Raw genomic sequence first — 10,519 nt, 5'->3', positions numbered from 1 at the left:
TTAAAACTGGGCTCAGTTCTGTACAGTACAGAAATTGGCAAATTTATTTGAAGTTACTTGAATTGTGACCAGCCATTGCCTGTTACAATCTATTGGAAACCTGTCCAGCGCAGACCCCCCTTTGCTGTTCTCTGAGTGATTCCTAAGGCCTGCAGCTCGCCCCTTGCTTGACATCATGATTTTAATGCAAGATTCCCTCATGGTAACTGCTCTGGGTCACAAGAAGTGGTTTCCAAACTGTGAGGCTGGCCCCCTCGATTGCCCAAGCTGAAGGCTGAATAATTAATTACTGTTTTGGCCATACCTGCTGGAAATGTAGTATTTCTGTTATAACCTTGTTATTATCTAAGGGGGGACCCAACCAAATGTTTGATATCAAACGGGGGTCTGAACCTCTGCCATATGCAGACTTGCAGTGTAAAGTCATATTCACATGCCTCATGTTACACACATAACATTCCCTTAAACCAAAAATGAAAGGCTTTACCCTTCACATAAAAGAAGAACTAAACCCCCCTAATGTAAAAAGCCCCTTCTGCTACCTTCCATAATGCCCCCTCCTTGCTTCTGCCCTGCACAGTGTATTAGTGAAAAATGTGCCCCTAATTGTGAAACTAACGTTTCCTGGTCCAAACACATGGCAGTGTGCAAGGCTTTCACAGTTACCCACTGCCATGTTCCAGTCCAGGAAAAGTAAATCTCGTAAGTATGATTTGATTTTCTCGTATCTGTGCAGAGTAGATCAGCAGAGCTCAAAGGCGCCATCTTCCGCATCTTGGTTTTCTTCTGAAAGGGAACGCCAGACACACAGATATTTGCACCGGAAACGTCATAATTGGCCGAAGGGAAGGAATAGGATCCAAAGAAAACCAAGATGCAGAAGATGGCGCCCTTGAACTCGACTGCGCTACTCTGCACAGATACACGAGTTTCACAATTAGGGGCACGTTTTTAGGTAATGCAGTGAAGAAGCAGGGAGGGGCACTATGGAGGGTAGTGGAAGGGGCTTTTCACATTAGGGGGGTTTGGTTCTCCTTTAATAAACTATAGGCACTGACATTCAAATGACTACTTAATGTACCTGCGGCCAACTATGCATCCAAAACAGCTGGTTTAATAGCACAGATATAACTTAATAATTCACCTTTCACCCTAGATATAATTGTCCTTCAGGATGAGAATTTTGGAGTATCTCAACACAAATCTCCCCCTAATGACTTTCAAACTCTGCCCCACAGATCTAAAGGTGACAGCGTTTCCCTATATTTAATTTTTACCTCCAACAGAGGTATGGCAGCTCCCATTTTCAGGGCAAGGACAAGTCACAGGCAAACTTGGGGCGCAATTAAGGTTGCCACCTGGCCGGTATTTTACCGGCCTGGCTGGTAAAAATTATGGTTGACCCCAATGTTATTAATAGGGAAACAAGAGATATATATAGGAAGGGCTGTATTTTTTTACTAGAAAAGGTGGCAATGGCAACCCTAGGTGCAATGGAATGAGGGTTGGGGGTCAGCGACCCATGGGGATACATGAGCGAGTGATCATTACAGGGGTGACACGTGAGCTATCATCATGGAAGGAAGCAAGTGAGCAATTAGTGGTGGAATTGGAAGTGTCACACATTGGGTATAAACACATTCTAGTCCAGTGCTGCACATTTTAAATGATAAAAATAAATACTACAATTATTTCATGAGACATCTTTTCCAACTGCCTGTAATTTCCAGGGCCAGTGGGCTACACCACTACAGGAGAGGAGTGTACATTTTGCGCCCTCACAGACAGCAACACCGTCACTCCTCCCTCCACAGAACTAAGCCTGACGTCTGCCCTCAATAACAGCAACGTTCCCATTGGCCGCAGTCACGTGTTAACAGCGCGACTAAACCTTTTTACGTCATCTCTACGCGCCGTTTCCTGCCTTCCGATCACTTCCGCTACCTGAGAAGTAAACAGAAGTAGGGAATCTGAGTTGGTATGCCCCGTTGCTATGGCACCCTACCTAGTTGGCATGTGCTCTGTGTGTGAGCGTGAGGTACAAGTGTGTGTATTTATGAGTGTATTACAGTGATAGAATTATAAGTAAATAGAGTGACGGCATTAGTTTAAATGTACAAAGGGTCCCTCTTTTTGACACATGGATGCTTCTGTAACTAGGGCCCCTCGTTGCACAATATTTAAATATTCCAGTTCTTAAACAACGATGTTAGTTAGCGATATCCATCCTGCGTATTCCTTACGTGAGATATAGTTCAGGTACAACTGCAGGAAGGCAGGTCAGACCTTGTTTCTACATAGGGGGTTCCCTACGGGGAAATCAACCCAAATCCTAAGCAACATTCCAATGTCATTTTACAGTGTCAGTTGTTTTGTAGAGAATTGTACATCTAATTGCTGATGAAATTGGAATCAGTCTTTATTCCATGGTCAAATATGAAAGAATAAAAGCTCATTGACTCCTCCTCATTTGCATTTTCCCCTGGGATCTCTGATCTGTAAGAGAAGTTGACAAGGCATGGCAAAAACTGTACAGCCGGGGCTGTGTATACCTATTATGAGAAGAAAAAGGATACAGGGTGGTGGTTTTTTTCCCGTGACTTGCATTGTGACACATTAGATATTGCAACATGTGGTTTTCTTAAAGGGATACTGTCATCGGAAAACATTTTTTTTTTCAAAATGAATCAGTTAATAGTGCTGCTCCAGCAGAATTCTGCACTGAAATCCATTTCTCAAAAGAGCAAACAGATTTTTTTATATTCAATTTATTTTTCCAATTTTTTTCAAATCTGACATGGGGCTAGACCAGTGATCCCCAACCAGTAGCTCATGAGCAACATGTTGCTCTTCAACCCTTTGGATGTTGCTCCCAGTGACCTCAAACCAGGTGATTATTTTTGAATTCCAGGCTTGGAGGCAAGTTTTAATTGCATAAAAACTAAGTATAGTGCCAAGTAGAGCCTCCTGTAGGCTGCCAGCCCACATAGGGGCTACCAAATAGCCAATCACGGCCCTTATTTGGCACCCAAGGGACTTTTTCATGCTTGTGTTGCTCCCCAACTCTATTTCCATTTGAATGTGGCTCACGGGTAAAAAAGGTTGGGGACCCCTGGGCTAGACATTTTGTCAATTTCCCAGCTGCCCCTGGTCATGTGACTTGTGCTTGCACTTTAGGAGAGAAATGCTTTCTGGCAGGCTGCTGTTTTTCCTTCTCAATGTAACTGAATGTGTCTCAGTGGGACATGGGTTTTTACTATTGAGTGTTGTTCTTAGATCTACCAGGCAGCTGTTATCTTGTGTTAGGGAGCTGCTATCTGGTTACCTTCCCATTGTTCTTTTGTTTGGCTGCTGGGGGGAAAGGGAGGGGGTGATATCACTCCAACTTGCAGTACAGCAGTAAAGAGTGATTGAAGTTTATCAGAGCACAAGTCACATGACTTGGGGCAGCTGGGAAATTGACAATATGTCTAGCCCCATGTCAGATTTCAAAATCGAATATAAAAAAATCTGTTTGCTCTTTTGAGAAATGGATTTCAGTGCAGAATTCTGCTGGAGCAGCACTATTAACTGATTCATTTTGAAAAAAAAAATGTTTTTTCCCATGACAGTATCCCTTTAAATATAAAGCGAAGCACTTTTTATATTTTACAGTTTTCACAATATTTTTCAGCGTTCAGTGTAAAAATAATAACCGGGAAAATAGGCTGTGCAAAATAAAAAATATTTCTAATATAGTCAGCCAAAAATGTAATGCATAAAGGCTGGAGTGAGCGGATGTCAATATAATAGCCTGGACACTGCTTCCTGCTTTGTAGCTCTCTAACTCTGAGTTAATCAGCGACTTTATGGGGGGCCACATGGGACAATAACAATTCAGTGAGTTTGCAATTGATCCTTAGCATTCAGCTCGTTCAAAAGCAAACGGTTAAGACTCATGTGCCCCCCCCCGCCCTCAAGTAACTGATTGGTTACTGCCTGGTAACCAATCAGTGGAAAGCAAGAGAGCTGCAAAGCAGGAAGTAGTGTTTGCTGTCTGCTTACTCCAGCCTTTATACATTACATTTTTGGCTAACTAACTATAATAGAAACATATTTTATTTTCTATTTACCTAGTTTTAATTTTTACACTGAACAATTCCTTTAAACTGATAAAATTATGTTTTTTGAAACAACAGCGCCGCCTGCTGGTCATTTGCTAATTGCCTTCAGCTGGCTGACAAAGTGATACTGACACTAAAAAAAAGAAAAACTAGTCTTCGATATATTAATGTGCATTTAGGGTGAAACCAGGCCTGGATTTGTGACGAGGCCACAAAAGCCTGGTCCTAGGGCAGCAATTTTTTAGGGGCTGCAATTTTTTTAGGGGCCACATGCCACCAAGCCGCAATTTGAGGAGCACTGGGGACGCGTACACGTAATCCCCAGTACTCCGGCGTCTGTGTGTGCTTGTGCGCAGGAGGGCTTCAGGCACTAGGACCCAGCAGCCCGTGATTACTCATGGCAACACTGCTCTGATGGTTCTGACTGATGGCAACACTGAGTAACAGACCTGTAAAGAAGCATCCAAGGCTGATTTTGCTACATTGTTGCTACAGGCAGAACCAGCAGTGCACAAGGGAACAAGAATACCCTGCTTTAACTGCAATCACTTTAACAAGTAACTTAGAATCATGTTTTCTTTATTTGTGGGTTTACATTCCCTTAGTAAGCAACTAAAAATAAAAGTTTGGAAGGTGAACTACCCCTTAAGGGTGGGCTTTGCTCTAGACTCCAGGGATGGCTCTGTGCATCTGTGTAGCCTTTAAACCACGACTATCAAAAATGTGACCCCCCCCCCAAAAAATTCAAATTTGATGGCTGACTGACAGGTTTAGTAAGAGCTATTGACAAATTCAGAACAAAATGTCTTTAAAAGGTTGTACAAAATCTGAAAACTTAAAATACACATTCACAAAAGTTGAGATAGAGGTTTGTGAATTTGGTGGGAAATCCAACATTTTTTTATCTCCACTTTTTTTTTATTTTGTCTCAGTATCAGCACTTTTGTGAATTCCCCCCATGGTGTCTAGGTGCCTAGCAGCTTTATAACAGTAGTGCTACTGAGGGCAGTGCATCACACATACAGTTCAGCTTGTGGGAATATATATATATATAATGGCCAGCCAGATCCCTGTATGTGTAGGGCAGGGTCAGTTAGTGTGGGCTCCCCAGCTGTTCCTGTGTCTGATGTACGACAAGTTGCATTGATATATCAGGTGAGACTGGTAGAGTTGTGCTGTGACTGGTAATGTTACAATCATTATATCTATGCGCTGTGCTTCCCTCAGGCTACTGCTCATTACTGAAATGCAGCACTTGCACATCATGGCTCCCTCCCCAGGGCCAGGCAATACTGCAGGCCAGGTCAGTAGCTGGAAGTGGCTGGTATTGTAGAATACTAATTAGAAATGAATTACAAATTAGCCCAACGACTTTCCTTTGAATCCCAATGGCAGTTAATGTATATTATTGGCACTTTTTCTTCTCTGTCAGTGACCCTTCATGTTGTCATTTCAAACTGTAGTCTAGACATCTGTCCCCCAATCCTCACAATGTACGTGACCAGTAGTTCTGGCTTCTGACAGCTCTTTACTGACCTCTAGTGGTGTAGATTTATTTCTATAATTAGAGAGAGAGAGAGAGAGAGAGAGAGAATGACAGTAACATGTAAAACACAATAAAATGCAGCTCATCCCCTTTTATTGGGTGCACGTAGGTGTGACTTGTATCCCATACTAAACACATAACCCTAATACAGGACTGACACATGGACCAGGGTCGGAACTAGGTGTAGGTAGAAGAGGCACGTGCCTAGGGCACAAAGGCAGAGGGGCGCCAGGCATGTACCTCTTTACGCCTTCCCCTAGTTCTGACCATTGTGTGCAGAACTTGTGGCATCCGTTATCTCGAGTGTGCGCTCTTTGGCACATGCGCACTCTCGCTTCACCGTCTCTTGCGATGTCTCGCACTTGTGTAATGGCGCGGCCTTGCTGCTCTTCTGCGCATGCGCACTCACGCTTCCTTCCTCTGTGCAGGCGCGAGGGGGGGGGCGACATAGTCGGCTGGGTTGCCTAGGGCTCCCAGTCAACTTGGCCAGGCACTGACATGGACACTGCCTTGACGGGGCGTCAGTTTACGCATACTTTGTAAAAACGTTGTAACTAAAAGTGTCTTTTTACTAAATGTAGAAATGTTCCTTTCAATGTGTGCAAAATTAGGTTTTGTTTTTCTCTTAAGGCTATATATTGGAGTGCTGGGGTTATGTGTGTAGTATATGTACACACACACACACACACTCTCTCTCTTTCACACACATATGTACACACACACACACTTATGGCATCCGTCACCAGAAAGCTCTAATTTAGGGCAGGCAGTCTCCCATAGACTCCCTTTTATTCAAATCCAAATTTTTAGAAATGATTTCCTTTTTCTCTGTAGTAATAAAACCGTATCCGGAAAACCCCACGTCCCCAGCATTCTGGATAACTGGTCCAATACCTGTAAGTACTATTACATATGCTGCAGTGCCTACACTGGAGTTTACAATCCAAGTCCCTATAATATCCACTGTAATATCCACTATAATATACACTGTAATATACACTGTAATAAACACTGTAATCTCCACTGTAATCTCCACTGTAATATCCACTGTATTATCCACTGTATTATCCACTATAATATCCACTGTAATGTACACTGTAATATCCACTATAATATACACTGTAATATACACTGTAATAAACACTGTAATCTCCACTGTATTATCCACTGTAATATAAACTATAATCTCCACTGTAATGTACACTGTAATGTACACTGTAATCTCCACTGTAATCTCCACTGTAATCTCCACTGTAATGTACACTGTAATATCCACTGTAATATACACTATAATATACACTGTAATATAATCTCCCTGACATGTCTTCCCACCAGCAAGAATGTGAATCACAAGGAAACGTCAGACAACTTCAGAAAACCGAAGCAACACATATGCCATCCCGCTGGCGATTCTGATTCTTGAGGCACTTCGGGGAGATTATATCTTGCAGGAGCCAAGGTTTATCGCAGGCGACTAAATCTCCCTGTGTGACACCAGCCTTAGGTGTTGCATTTGGTGCCTGTGTATCCGCAAACCTACAACCTTTTCTACAGGAGACCCATTCACATCAAAGCAGAATAATTTAAAGAACCAGTAAAGTCAAATTTTTTTCAATTTATATTAAAAAATTGTTTGTATAGAATGAAAAAAAAACCACCAAGACATATGTAACTTTAAAATCGTAAAGTCTTTATTAAAAAATAATTTACCAAAACTCCGCTTGCGCTCCTCCATCGTGCGGCGCTCCATTTCTCCTCCCTGCCTTCTATAGGAGATAGCCACGGAGGAGAAATCGAGCACTGCACAATGGATCGCTGCCCTGTCGGCTTTTCTGAAGAGGAGCGCAAGCAGAGTATTGGTAATTTATTTCTTAATAAAGACTTTGCGATTTTAAAGTTACATATGTCTTGGTGGTTTTTTTTTTTCATTCTTTACAAACAAATTTTTTTTAATTTTTTTTTACTTTACTGGTCCTTTAAGGAGGGGGGGTGAGGCACCCTTATTTTAAAGGGACACATCTTACTTAAAGGGTTACTGTTAACAAAATGTTGGCTCCATTGAATAAAAGTAAGTTGTTTGATGTAATGAGGGTAGGATCTGTGGGGTGTATGCTCTGTTGCATTCATTTATGGGTGGATGAGGAGCTGAGCCGAGCAATGAGTGATGACTGAGCTACTGTTTAAGTAAGGTTGGGTGATAAAGCTGAGCCCAGTGATTGTTTCTCTTTTATATAGAACCAGAGAGTAAATCCATGTACTACATATTGTTTCCCATTAGAATGAATAAGAATGAGCTGCTGTATGCTGTGGCTAATACCATAATGCATGTGCCCTACTTGCCTGCTCCGGGCACAAAAGTGACTTATGTAAAGCCATGTCAGTGGGCACCTTTATGGAGAATTCAGCTCTTAAATTAAAAAAACCCTCCCCCCACCTTACATAGACCCTTCTCCCTCCTCCCCGTGTTACCCCGGGCAAATGCCTCTAATGTTTTCCTTACTCCTCTGTGCAGATTCAGGCATCGGAGTTCACGGGCGCCATCTTCTTCTCTTCGTAAATCTTCGGAATTGAGACCGGAATGCTGGAGCAATTTTCTGATTCACGACAACTGCACATGCATCGACTCACGCAAATTGCCGAATCGCGGGTCTCGTTACTAAGATTCCCGAAGCAGCTGAAGATGGCGCCCGTGAACTCCGATGCCTGAATCTGCACCGAGGGGTAAGGAAAACGTTAGGGCATTTGCCCGGGATAACACTTAGGCTGGGGGGAGGAGGGCAGGGGGACTGTGTAGGGTAGGGCGGTAATATTTTACTTTTTACTATACCCAGGATCTAGGAGTGCCAGTCCAGCAAAAAAAAAAAAAATTTAATACACGGGGGGGGGGGGGGGGTAACATATCCCCACCCCCTGTGTTTTTATTACTTTGTCCTTCAAATGAAAATCAAACCTTTTTTTAGTTTCTGACATTTCTTTATTTGTTGTTTCCCAAAATGATGTAATGGAATTACAGACCATCCCCCCCCCCCCGCCATCTTCTTCACAGCAGGTGGTAGTTCTCAAGGGATGGGAGAAATGCTGCCGAGTATAAAGACACGTTCTTTTGTCAATAAAAGATTTAAATCTAATCTGGTTTGTAGTGATTACTATGAATGTCAATCCCATAGCAACTAAAGTTGTGTTTCAGTATTGAAGGTGAATGGAGGATATAGTAAATTGGGGGCAGTCATATGCTTAATGTCTTCCCACTAATATTGTGCAGAACAATATTTCTCTTTAAAGAATGAGCAATGAAAATGCAGGTACCGTTGTATAAATTCACATATCCTATACCCGGACACTGTCGGTAGAAACCTGCTAGTGAAAAAGGCAAGTCTTGTGATGTTCACTGAAAATGAAGTTAGTGAGAAGGGAAGAGCCACCTGACATGACATATCATGTTCTGTGTGAGCCTCTAGAGCAGGAAAATAGCAAGAGAAATAATCCCACAACAACAGTGCTGAAGACCAACTGGAAGCTGCTTAAAGGACCAGTAACATCAAAAAAATGTAAAAAAAATTCTAATATGCATTGAAAAAAAAACCAAGACAAATGAAAATTTAAAATCGCAAAGTCTTTATTAAGAAATAACTTACCGAAACTACGCTTGCGCTCCTCTCCAGAAAGCAATAGATTTCTCCTCCTTGCCTTCCTTATAGGAGATAGCCAGGGAGGAGAAATCAAGTGCCGCACGATGGATCGTCGCCTTTACTGAAGAGGGGCAGAAGCAGAGTTTTGGTGAGTTATTTCTAAATAAAGGCTTTGCGATTTTAAAGTTTAATTTGTGTTGGTGGGTTTTTTTTTCTGATTTTTTAAAAAAATGTTTTTTGATGTTACTGGTCCTTTAATGTCCACCCAAAAATAATGTTTAGCCTAATAAAACATAAATCTAAGTAACTTTGCAATATACGTTCATTACAATTTTTTGTTGGGCACAGTCTGTAGAAAATTAAGTTTAAAGGGGAATTGTTATGAAAAATGAATATAAACATCATACTGAAATAAGAAGTTTTTTAAATATAAGTAATTAAAAATTCGGTACGGTTTCTGAAATAATCAAGTTTATCTTCACTATCCCTCTCTCAGCATCTGTTTCTCCTCGTTCTGTCTTCATGCAACAGTTGGGTGTCAGATAGTCATTGACAGTTAGATCCAATATATCTTATAGGAGGGGCTTCCTTTCCTAGCAGATGTATCAGAACTCACTCAAATGACGGATTCCAGTACAAATAAAATCTAACAAAATAACTGCCTTTTGCACAAATTCTGCATGTAGAGAGACATGATGTCTGGTGAATTTAATAGAGTGAGATCTAATACATCTTCTAGGCAATAGGATCCCTCCTATGGTGTTTCAGCCAGACAGCACGACCATGAGACGATGTACCTGATCACAGTATATACTGTAAGTACCGTCTTATTGTACGGGTGATGTCGTAATACTTTAGGTTGGGATGTGACTCCTGTTAAATCTATGATGGGAGAGTTCTGGTATATATATGGCTCGCTCCTGCTACACCTCTGCATTATGGAGGGGATTTACGTTGTAGCCTTCGGCCCATGGCAGTTTTTTTTCTATAGGGAGTTTCTTTCAGTATTTCTGTTTGTCATATTTTTATTTCAAGAACATGATTCTGCCTTTTTTTTAGTTTTTCAAGCCTTTGCGTTTATTATTATGGCCTTGTTTTGGGTTTGGGGGTCTTCTTTATCTTTTGGGAGGGGGGTGTGGGATGTGGATATTTTGGTTTGGTGGAGGGGAATGGAAGCCAAGTTGGACAGAGACAAAGCTATCCATTGGGTGTTATTGGGATTAATGAGGGTGTGGGGAGGG

General features: G+C 41.8%; 1 long non-coding RNA gene across 1 annotated transcript; it reads left to right on the top strand.

Moving 5' to 3' along the window:
* Window positions 1-857: 857 nt before the first annotated feature.
* LOC121395625 lies at window positions 858-7,313 on the top strand. Its single transcript, XR_005962599.1, has 3 exons — window positions 858-2,038; window positions 6,484-6,545; window positions 6,985-7,313. It is a non-coding gene; the product is annotated as an uncharacterized LOC121395625 (long non-coding RNA).
* Window positions 7,314-10,519: the final 3,206 nt, after the last annotated feature.

The sequence above is a fragment of the Xenopus laevis genome, chromosome 7L (assembly GCF_017654675.1).
Source record: "Xenopus laevis strain J_2021 chromosome 7L, Xenopus_laevis_v10.1, whole genome shotgun sequence".
In the NCBI taxonomy this organism is placed as follows: Eukaryota; Metazoa; Chordata; class Amphibia; order Anura; family Pipidae; genus Xenopus; species Xenopus laevis.
The sequence above is the reverse complement of the archived record's forward strand: the minus strand, read 5'-3'. Positions and strand labels throughout refer to the sequence as shown.